General features: G+C 48.7%; 1 long non-coding RNA gene across 1 annotated transcript; it reads right to left on the bottom strand.

The window, feature by feature from the left end:
• Nucleotides 1-210: 210 nt before the first annotated feature.
• Nucleotides 211-10784, bottom strand: LOC125101313 (uncharacterized). The gene is made up of 3 exons (XR_007127775.1): nt 10663-10784; nt 2997-3001; nt 211-224 (listed from the first exon to the last, which is right to left on the bottom strand). It is a non-coding gene; the product is annotated as an uncharacterized LOC125101313 (long non-coding RNA).
• Between the last annotated feature and the right edge of the window lie 509 nt (nt 10785-11293).

Below are 11293 nucleotides of genomic sequence, written 5' to 3'. Positions count from 1 at the left end.
GAGTATTCTGACCATACTGCATTTGAGATGGCTGCTGGATGATGAAGTTGGTTATTACTCAGGACAGGCTGCTTCATTACAATTGTGGGGTTTTTTTTAAAGTCTTGGAATACACTGTAATCTACTTCTTTCATGGAGGTCTTAATTTTATTTGAATTCTAGGCACCAAATATGGCTTCACCCACCATGACACCACCTTCCTTTTATGTTTCATTCATCCTTCTCTTTCAATTTACTTTGTTTCCTTTCTGTTGCTTTAGAAGAAAAATGATAAACCCTGTCATTTTCCATTGCCTTAGATACCATATTTCAATATAGCAAATGTCTGCAACTCATTCATTGTCTTGTTTGTTCATCCAAAGGTCATTTACTGATCTCCCAACTCTGCACGAAGCTAACATAAGATGTTGAAATGTGTGGCTACAGAGAAAAATAGAACAGAATATGGGACGTTGGAGAGGTGGCGAAGGATAATAGTCACGGCATTCAGTTGCAAAAAACAGAGAGCACAGAGAACCCATGGAGGACACAACCCTAGCAGATGCTGAGGGTGACTTTAAGGAGCTCCTTGCAGAACAGGAATTTCATGGAGCAGAGGGGAGAGTGAGGCAGGCTGGAGCCAGGCTGAAAGTCTAGTGCTGAGCAGAGGAATTTGGATTTTGAGAGATTGGAGCTCATCAAAGAGTAAAATGATTTCATACTATTCTCCCAGTGGTTCCCAGTGGGACCAAAGGCTGCATAACCATCGACACCTGCAATCTTGTCAACCAGGGACATGTTGCTCCAGCTGTGACCCAGTCACCATGGGAACAGAGCTCACTCTCTGGATCCCTGTTACATTGACTTTGGCTTCCAACTCTAGAAGGAATAAAGTATGAAAACTACCATCAGTGGTAAGATTGCTCACTGCTTTCTGTGGCCAGAAATGTAGGGGTTCCATCTGCCAGCATTTTGAAACAAGCATTCCACTTTTTATATCTGGACAGACCCCACCCTGGTCGAGATACAGTAATCCATGCGTTAATGGGATTGGTGTTGTGGGTGTGACTGCGTGTGCGTGAGTGTGACGGGGTGTGAATGTGTGAACCTTTGTGTGTGCATGTGTGCCCCAAGGTGACTCCTCTTGTGGCCGGAGCCCATCTATTCTGAAAGACTCCTGTCAAAGTAAAGACCAAATGCTTGTAAAGACAACTCAGAGGCATGAGAAGGACTGTTTTTGTCCTGGGAATGTTTTCAGGAGGTTTAGAATGAGCCATGTCAAGACGCGAGGCTGGGCATGAAAACAAAGACCTGTGTTGCAAACCTGACGTGAAGGGCATGTCAGCCATAAATACTTAACATTATGAAATGCAAGTATTTATTAAAAACATGAGGTGTTCTGGGCTTATTGTGCTTAATGTCAACCCATGTTAGCATATACGGCTTTACCTTTCAGAGAAATGGTTCAATAGCCTGTGTTTAGTGAGATCTGTACACCTACAAGCTGCAGATGGTTTCATTTTATAAGAGATGAAACTGCATTTGGTGGAACCAATTAACTATAAAAACACCACCATCTGCCATTTATTCTAATATAAAATGGTTTGGGCAGATGCTGACATCTTTCAAATGATTGATTCATCCCTGACAAGAGATGATGAGCAGAAGCTTCCAGCTGCTCACTGCTCAGACAATACCAGTTTATAGGTGTAAACACCAACCCAGGATGCTTGATTTGGAGGGAGCAGGTGAATGGATGGTGCTTTATTAAGGACCGGCCGTGAATTTCTAAGCACATTCACTGTCTTCTCCCCACTCCTCACCACCCTTGACTTCTGGCCCCTATTTTTGCTGGAAGAATGTTCTACACACATGCTGCGTTCTATTCAGTGCCTGATGTCCCGGCACTGGGATAACTGGGAGGAGTGTTTTAGAGTCGAAAACATTCAAATGCTCTCAACGTGGTGCTACAGTTGTGTATACAATTATTTTTTCACAGCAGGCTGTAGGATTTCATTAAAAAATATGTTGTTTACAAGGAAGCCAATCAACATGTTACAGACTGACTTAGAAACAGCTGTATATGTTTATAAAAAATAAAAAAATAAATTAATTAAAAAAAGAAAAGAAACACCTGTATACCTAGCGCTCCAACATCGATGCCCTTTCCAGAAGAGTATGCATTTATATCTTTGGGTAGGGATGTTTTCCTAACCATTTTCTTTTAAACAACCTGAATACTGTGAGAAGGGAAATTTAGACATCAAGACATTTACTTGGTGCTATGTTTATAAAATATACATTATACATCTACTTAGGTAGGGATTGTTAGATGCAAAATGATTTATCTTCTCTGATAGAATTAAAACCAGAGGTGAAGCTGAGTTGTTCTTGTTTTTTTTTTTTTGTTTGTTTGTTTTGTTTTGTTTTTGTGATGTGATATCTGCCATCTGGATGGTTGGCTGGACCCAACTTCATTATTCATTCAAAGTGAATGGTGGTGGTTGACCAAAGGCTGTGAGTTCAAGTCTGCTATGTCAATAACTTGATAGGAGGAGGTATTCTTTAGAGATCACTATGAGCCAGGTACTTTCAAACCTCTGAGACTAACATGGGTTCTCTTGTCTTAAATGCCCTTCTTTCCTTTGTATACCTAATACTATACTACTCTTTCCTAAAGAAAATCCCATGGTGACATTTGAGTCACCTCCCTGCAGGCTGTACATCTGTGTGTACAGATCTCCACTTAGATGAACACGATCAACAATCATAGTGTTTTGAACCTTTTTGCTTCTAATGCCTTTCTGGTCTTAGTTGGTTCACTCCTCAATCTTTGTATTTCTGAACAACTTTCACATAAAAACTCTTCTAATATTTTGGGTTATTTTTGCGGCCTTTCTCCTGGTTCTCTCATATATTTTGTAGAGATGTTCACCAGAACAGCATGGGTGTTTCAGGGGAAAATTAATTCCTTTGCCATTTCACAGAGATTTAATATGATATTCTTCAGTTTTCACAAGCACTATGTCCCCTGGATAGTGGTTGACAGATGCTTTTTGTTTACATTACGATCGTCTTTCATAGTTTTGCTTGCTATTTAAGAGGGCAGAAACACCTTGCACTTTCAAGAAATAGCCCAGGGTGCTTAAACATAGCGTTTTTCCAAATCAGCCATAGTGGGAACAGTTACACCATGGAAATTGGCAGAAACTCCAAATCAGACTTTTATTTTCTTGTCTTGTCTTTCTTTTCTTTCTTTCTTTCTTTTTTTTTTTTTAATCAAGAGCCAGTTTACCATTGCATCTCTAGTTATTGTAGATTGCTTTGCTTCTTGTGGGCTCATATGTCCAATTTAGATCAGCTTATGATTCATGAAACATTGGTGTCCTAAGAGCTTTTGATCTGCTTTCATTCAGAAAAGAAAAGGGGTTGTGACCAATTATGGGGTAAACACAATTAATTTTCTTTAATGATTATTTACTTATTTGAGAGAGAGAGAGAGAAAGAGAGAGAGCGAGCTGAGGCAGAGGAAGAGGGAGAAGCAGGCTCCCTGATGAGCAAGGAGCCCCATGCAGGGCTCTGTCCCAGGGTCCTGGGATCATGACCTGAGCCAAAAACAGATGCTTGATGGACTGAGCCACCCAGGTGTCCCATCCCAGTGGCTAGGTGAAAGCTTGCTGTAGTCAGGGGTGGGGCTATCACCTGAACTAAGGGAGTTCAAGGACTTCATGTTGTCTCCATATCTGGTTTGATTTCTTAGCTCCCTTTCTCTCCTGGCTCTTACTTCCCTTCCCATGTGTATAGAAATATGTTTGTTGATAACACAGTCTTTGTGACTGGAGATATCTTGTTTGAAAGTCTAAATGAATTTCCTGTGTTTGTTTTTCCTCAAGTGCTGTCTTCTCTTCTCTGAGATTCTGATTGGTGAGATAATGTTGTAAGGAGAACACTGTCCCCCAGTAAATGTGCTTATGTGCTGGGTGACCCAAACTTGATTACAGATCACATCCGCATGTGACGTGTGCCATGGTTCTAATCTAGATACAAAGCAGCCACATGGCTTTTCTGCTCATAAACATGATTCAGGGCCTATGTTTTGCACAAGCCTGGGACTGTTCATTCTGCCTATATTCAAATAGTGAAGGCCATATCATGGTTTCTTGTAAATCATTTCTGTATATTTTTTAATTTGTTTTGTTGTACCATTGATATGAATTGTGAGAAACAGTTCAAATGGAGTATTAACAAATAACAAGAAACAGATTTTCATGTGGAAATAATCAGAAAAGAATTGTCAATTCTCTGAGTAAATACATATACATTTTCTCAAGACATTATCTGCATGTTTCCTAAGATCTGGGCTCTGACAGTTTTCAAATCTGTCTTCCTGAGGGATTGAGAGGTAGAGGCAACTAGGGGCCTGGCATACCTTACAGATGGTCTGAACAGGTGGACTTTTGAGTGACAGATGCCCTTGAGGTCTCAGAACTATTGGGAGACATTATGCCTCACATGAATATTCATGAGGTAAGGTCCGCTGCCTGAAGCTCCACTTGGATATCGGTAACAACCTGAAAAGAGCTTGGATGTGATTATTTCACTTTTAGGAGCTTAGGTTAAGGAAATATCCAATATAAGCAAAGATAGTCAGTGCAGTACTGTTTATACATGTATTTATTTCATGCTGAAAAGCATCTTTTTAAAAAATTATGTTATGTTAGTCACCATACATTGAATCATTAGTTTTTTATGTAGTGTTCAATGATTCATTAGTTGGGTATAACACCCAGTGCTCATTACAATACATGCCCTCCTTCATACCCATCACTGGGCTACCCCATCCCCCCAAACCTCTCCCTTCTGTAACCCTCAGTTTGTTTCCTGGAGTCCAGAGTCTCTCATAGTTTGTCTCCTGCTCTGATCCTTCCCCCACTTCAGATTTCTCTTGCTTCCCCTAATGTCCTCCATGCTATTCTTTGTTACATATATGAGTGAAACCACAGGGTAACTGTCTTTCTCTGCTTGATTTATTTCACTTAGCATAATCCCCTCCAGTCCCATCCATGTTGATAGAAAAGCTGGGTATTCATCCTTTCTGATGGAGGCATAATACTCCATAGTATATATGTACCATGTCATCTTTATCCATTCATCTGTTGAAGGGCATCTCGGCTCTTTCCACAGTTTGGCAATTGTGGCCACTGTTGCTATGATCATCGGGGTGCATGTGGCCCTTCTTTTCACTACATCTGTATCTTTGGGGTAAATACCCAGTAGTGCAATTGCTGGTTCATAGAACAGTTCTATTTTTAACTTTTTGAGGAATCTCCACATTGTTTTCCAAAGTGATTGCACCAACTTGCATTCCCACCAACAGTGTAAGAGGGTTCCCCTTTCTCCGCATCCTTGCCAACACTTGTTGTTTACTGTCTTGTTACTTTTTGCCATTCTAACTGCTATAAGGTGGTATCTCAGTGTGGTTTTGATTTGAATTTCCCTGATGGCTAGTGATGTTGAACATTTTTTCATATGTCTGTTAGCTATTTGCATGTCTTCTTTGGAAAAGAGTCTGTTTATGTCTTCTACCCATTTTTTTGACTCGATTATTTGTTTTTTGGGTGTTAAGTTTGAGAAGTTCTTTAAAGATCTTGGATACCAGCCCTTTATCTGTAATGTCATTTGCAAATATTTTCTCCCACTCCCTGGGTTGCCTCTTAGTTTAGTTGACTATTTCCTTCATCGTGCAGAACTTTTGGGACTTCATTAAGATAAAAAGCTTCTGTTTTTACATTTCAAAGATGGAAAACATTCCTGTCTAACAGTGGAGGAATAGAACATAAGTTATAGGGTAGGAATATAATACAACATAATGTATGGTAGGAATATAACACAAATACTATACCAATCACTTAAAATGGTGATATTGATTTTGTTAGGGTCCGTGATCAAAGAACGAGACTGATATAAAGCAAAAATCAAACGAAGCTTTATTTCACAACAAGCATCAAAAATCAAACTGACCGGTCAGGGCTGTCTCTTACGAAAAGGTGACGACGATGACCCCGGCAAGTCCGCTCCCAACCTGGCTGCTCTGGACAAGGCCTTTCTGTAGATGAGGCCACTCTGGACGAGGCCACTCCCAGGATGAGGGCGCAGCTGATGAGGTCACTCCTCAGACAAGGGCTGCTCTGGCTAGGCCACTCCTCAGACAAGGCTGCTCACAAAAAGAGGCCACTCTGGAGGAAGCCTCTTTCCTGACGATGCTGCCTCCCGCAGGGCTGCTCACCGAGGAAGCCTCTTTCCAGACGAAGCCGCTCCCCGGAATGGTGCAGCTCCAGCGAGGCTGCGTCTCTGGGTATCAAGGCCGCTCCTGGCAGCAAGGCCTTTCGCAGCGAGGTTGCTGGCATCTAGGCCGTTCTCCGCTGTGTGTCGGCGGGGCCGCTGGCATCAGGACCGCTGGCGGCTTGGCTGCTGCTGGCGTGCTGGGACCGCTGGCGTGGGGACCGCTGGCGTCTCTGCTGCTGCTGGCATGCTGGGACCACTGGCGTGCTCTGGGCTGCTGGTAGCTCCGCTGCTCCCTGCAGCGCCGCTGCCAAAGCCTCTGTGTGGGCGGGGCTGCGGGCGTCGGGGCCACTGGCGGCTCGTCTAGCTCTGACAAGAGCTGTGACAGCTCCTACAGCTCTTACAAGAGCTGTCACAGCTCTCTTTCTTCTGCTCCCGCAGACTCTCCTTCTTCTGCTCCCGCAGACTCTCCTTCTTCTGCTCCCGCCTACTCTTCTCTCTGCTGCTCCCCCCGACTCTTCTCTCTGCTGCTCCCGCTGACTCTTCTGCTCCTTCTTCTTCCTTCTTCTTCTTCTGACAGCTCTCCTTCTTCCCCTTTTCGCCAGCCTCGCAGACTAACCTCTATGGGGGTGGTTGAGCCCCACCCCTACACAGGTAGCCAATTGAATCCTAATTCACCCAGTGGATATACCCACACCACACTGATTGGACGTCTTCACCCGGCCTGCCCGCCCCTACTTCCGGGGTCCACAAGCTAGTTCCTCTGGGAGGGGCAGGCCCTTACAGATTTATACTCATTGACAAGGGAAATTCACATTACATATTGTTAAGTTAAAAAAAAAAAAAAGCTGCTCATCAAGTAGTCCATTAGTATAAATATATTTTGGGAGTAAATTTTATATGTAAATATATGTTAAACCCCACAAATGTAGGTGTATACACAGGAGAAACATGGAAGCTTATGTATAAAAGTGCTGATGATAGATTTCTTCTAGGGAAAAAAAACATAACCTAAATTTCTTATTTCTGTTTGCTTCCTTATCTGATTTTTGAAACACCATAACTCTGTTTTATTTTAAAGAAAAAAGTAATGCTGGAGCTGTTGGTTTTTACCATCAGGACCGGGTGTATTTGCAAGGCCCTGATGTCCCTCAGTTCCCACCATGGGGAGCCATTCTCCCCAAACCCTGCCTGTTGGCCCAGTCCTGTGTGCTTATTCCCCAGGATGAGCCTGCCTGGGGCCAGGAGTACCTGAGCTCTGTGCTCTGGAGTTTAGCCTCCAGCAGCCTGCCCCTCTGCCTAGATGGAATTCTGCCTTGTTCCTGAGCCCAGTACTGGTCCCTCTTTTTTTTTTTTCTGATTCTGGTCCCTGAGTCCGTCCTTGTGATCTGCAGGATCCCTGCTCTTCTGGTGTCATCCTGTCTTTATGGGTCTCCCCTGCACAGTGCCTTACTCCCCAGCTGCAGTTGCTGATATCCTTTTCTCTGCTGACGGGCCTTCCTAGGGTCCAATACCCATGGGAATGGTGACCTCACCACCCACACACCATGTACCTGGGATCTTTCCTGTTCACGCCAGGCTGGACTGCCCCGCAGGGATTGTGGGGTCTCTTGTCCCCTTGTTACTGTGCCTGGCCGTGTGGTGTGTCTCTTTCCTGTTCAGGCCTGGCCCATTCTGCCTGGTAACCATGTCCATTCTCAGGTAGAAATTGGGAGAGATTCCCACTCCATGAGGCCCCGTGGCCATAGACAAACCAACTCAGACCTGACCCAAGTGAGATGTGGGTGTAACTGCTGATAAATCTGGATAAACTCACCCGTCTAGTAGGATTCTGTCAGCTGCAGCAATAAGCCAGGAGAAAGACCTGAGGAGAGTTGTCCATGGATCACGGACCCTTCTGAGGATTTGGCAGAGTCATGGCTGTTCTGTTCCCTTAGCACACTCCGTGGCCTCCCTGATCCTTCCTCCCCACCACCGTGGGCCTGCTTTCTGATGGGAAATCAAAGATGCTTTGCCAGTGGGCTGTTACAACTTGGGAGTGAGGGTCTGTCTTTGAGTGGGGTAGTCTCGGAGATATGGTTCCCTCCCCAAGCCAGGCAGGTGTAACTCTCTGTTATCCATGTGGAGTGTCCCTGGCTCTTCCTGGGCTGCTGGCTGTGTGCTAGGCTGTCTCCTGCCCCATCTGGTTCCCAGGCACAGCAGACAATTTCTGATTGCTTAGAGGTTGACTTTTGCACAGCTCTGATTAGGTTGCCCTTCTTAATAGGAAATCAAGAAAATCTTTGATCCGTTTCAGATTCCAGAATTGTCACCAAGCCCTGCCAGGATAGGAAGTGAGAGAGATGGGGGAGAGGGTTGCTGTTAAGTGTCCCTACTCCAGCCCAGCTCTCCTCCCCCTCTCCCCCACTCTCCCGCACATCTATCTTCTTGCCTGGTCAATTCAGAATTCCATCCAGAATCACTCAACTTGAGATAACAAAAACAATGCGCGCTAATTCAGGGGGTGAGAATGGTTTATAATTTTATGGATTTCCTGAAGACCTATAATTGGCACATAAATGTACAAACGTGAACCGGATAATTAGGGGGTTCTGAACGTAAGCCACCTTTAATTTATATGATTACTTGAAAACATGTTAAGTGTTATGAAGTGTCCCAGAACCCCCACCAGGCCTTTATTCAAAAACCATCAACACTGAAAGAGCTTGGAACCCGCCAGCAGGAGGGGAGCAGGAGGGCAGGAGACCTGATAGCGGATCCTCGCTCCTGTCCCGGTAACTCGCTGGAGCGGCTTAGTAGCACCCGCCTCAGAGGACTCGCTCGCCCGCTCGCCCGACCGCCCAGCGCCGGGACAGCAAAAGACGCACTCGCCTCCGCAAGCTTTCCACTTGCGGCTCTTCCTAAAGGATCTAAGTCCAGGCGTGCCCGGGTCTCCAAACGTACCCGCCAGGCACCGACCACGCGGGCACGCAACACGCTCGATGACAGTCGCCAGAGCGCACGGATGCCCGCGCCTGGGCGCTCTCCGCTCCGCCGCCGCGGCCGAGCCTCCGGCTTCAGCGGGCTCTCGTTCGCCGAGCGCCCCCGGCCTCCCCACCCCCATCCCATTCCTTCAGACTCTCCCAGCCCAGGCGGAAGTGCCCAGGCAGACCCCCAACAATGAGGACTTGTGTGATGCAGTTGCGGGTGGTGGGTAGTTTAGAGTGAAACATACACAATCTGGCGGGTCCGGGAGCAAGCAACTCAGGAGCGAAGTGGCATCAGCCTCTCCAAGCAGATTTCCCTTGTGCCGACTCGCTCTTCCCCCACCCTCCTCGGGTCACCAGCACCACCAAGGGCAAGGGGGTGCGGGTGGGGGGGAAGGGCGCCTTAAAAAGTACAGAGAAAAGACGCGCCCTTCCACCAGGGGTCACAATAATACTCTGCGGGACGGAATCAGCCGGGGAAGGAGAGTCCCGGCAACAGCAACCACCTCCGTTTTGAAATTTACTTTGTACCCTCATCCCATGGGTCCCTTCCAAGGAGCGACACCATCTCCCCGATCTCTGCCTCCCTGTGTCCAGATTCTCTCGGCAGTTGAGCCCTCCGGTTAGGGCTATTTTAGGAGCCGAACCACGGGGATATTAAAGTTTCCCCAGTAGGAGAAAAAAAGAAAAAAGAGAAAGAAAGCAAAAACAGAAACAAAAGCCCTGAACTCTGGTTCCCAGGCACAGCATCCAGTCTGGAGCCGAAGCCAAGAGGGCGGGCCAGGGAGGAGAGCCATCGGGGCTGCGGGGAGCCTGGGGAATGGGATGGAGCGGGGAGCAGCACAGAACTGAGTCGACGGAGGACTCGGGAACGGCTTGGGTCCGGGGAGACGCGGGGTCCAGCTCTGAGGGTATAGGAGAAACCCGCTTGTTCGACAGTTGCGGGCAGAGCCGTAGCTCTACAGATGAGTGGGGAAGAGGGTCCGGCCGCGGGAAGCCGCTAGAGAGGCCCGGAGATGAGCTCCAGAGCAATGGGGGAGGTTTTGGAGTGGAAGGGAGGGCTCAGAGGTGGATAGAACCGGGTTCGCGGCAGGGAGAAGGGAGCAGGGAGTCTCGGAGAGAGACGAGTGCTTGGGCTGAAGACGTCTGGAAAGAAGACGCGCGCGGTCAGAAGTAAGGAGACTCGGGGTGGTGAGGGAGAGCCAGGAGGAAGGAGAAGAGGTCACTCCTTTTCCCCCCAGCAAGAGGAGGGAGCGGGCGGGAAACTGCAGTCGCCATCCCCGCAACACCCCAGCCAAACTCCCACGACGGGCGCCCCAGGAGCCCTCCTCCGCGCCCGGGGCCCCAGCGGCGGCGTCTGGCGCCCAGTTTCCCCCTGCCACCGGCACCTTCTGGCACTGAACTCGGAGCTGCGCTCGCCCTCGCCGCGCCTCACCTCCGCTCGCGGACAGCATCCTCCTCCGCTGTCGCAGTCGCGCAGGAAGCGGCTCCCCATGACCGGCGGGCGACGGCACTCAGGCGCGCTCTCCAGCCCGGGGAAGCCCCGGCGAACGCCGCGCAGGGTCCATCCTCGCCGGGAGCCCTGAGCTCGCGTCAGCGCCGGGGGAGGAGACCGCGTCGCGCGCGCAGCCCCGCCTCCTCCCGCGGCCCCCGCCCCGTCCGACCCCGCGCGGGTCCAGCGCCTGGCGATGTAGCTCACCTGTCGGCTCCCCTCGCTGCCTCCCGGCCGCCGGGCCGCCCGCCCGCGGCGCGCCCTCGCCGGGGACCTCGCCGCTCTCGCTCCGGCTCCGGCACCCGGCCCCACTGACGGCTGGACGCTTTCCGCGCCGCCTGAGCGCGCTCCGAGAGCTTAGCCGAGTAGCGGCGGCAGCGGGGTGGAGGAGGCAGAGGGAGCGAACGAGCGAGCAGGGGCGCCGGGGTTCGCGGTCGCGCCTCTGGAGCCCCTACGCTCACTCCGCATCCTGGTGCCGACGGAGGCGAGCGGAGCCGAGGGCGTGGGGTCTCCTCCCCAGCCGCATCGCGCCGAGCGGGTGAGGGAGGGAAAGGGTCAAAGCTCCCAGTCTTGG

The sequence above is a fragment of the Lutra lutra genome, chromosome 5 (genome assembly GCF_902655055.1).
Source record: "Lutra lutra chromosome 5, mLutLut1.2, whole genome shotgun sequence".
NCBI lineage: Eukaryota > Metazoa > Chordata > Mammalia > Carnivora > Mustelidae > Lutra > Lutra lutra.
Note: the sequence above shows the minus strand (reverse complement) of the source record. Positions and strands in the feature narration are given on the sequence as shown.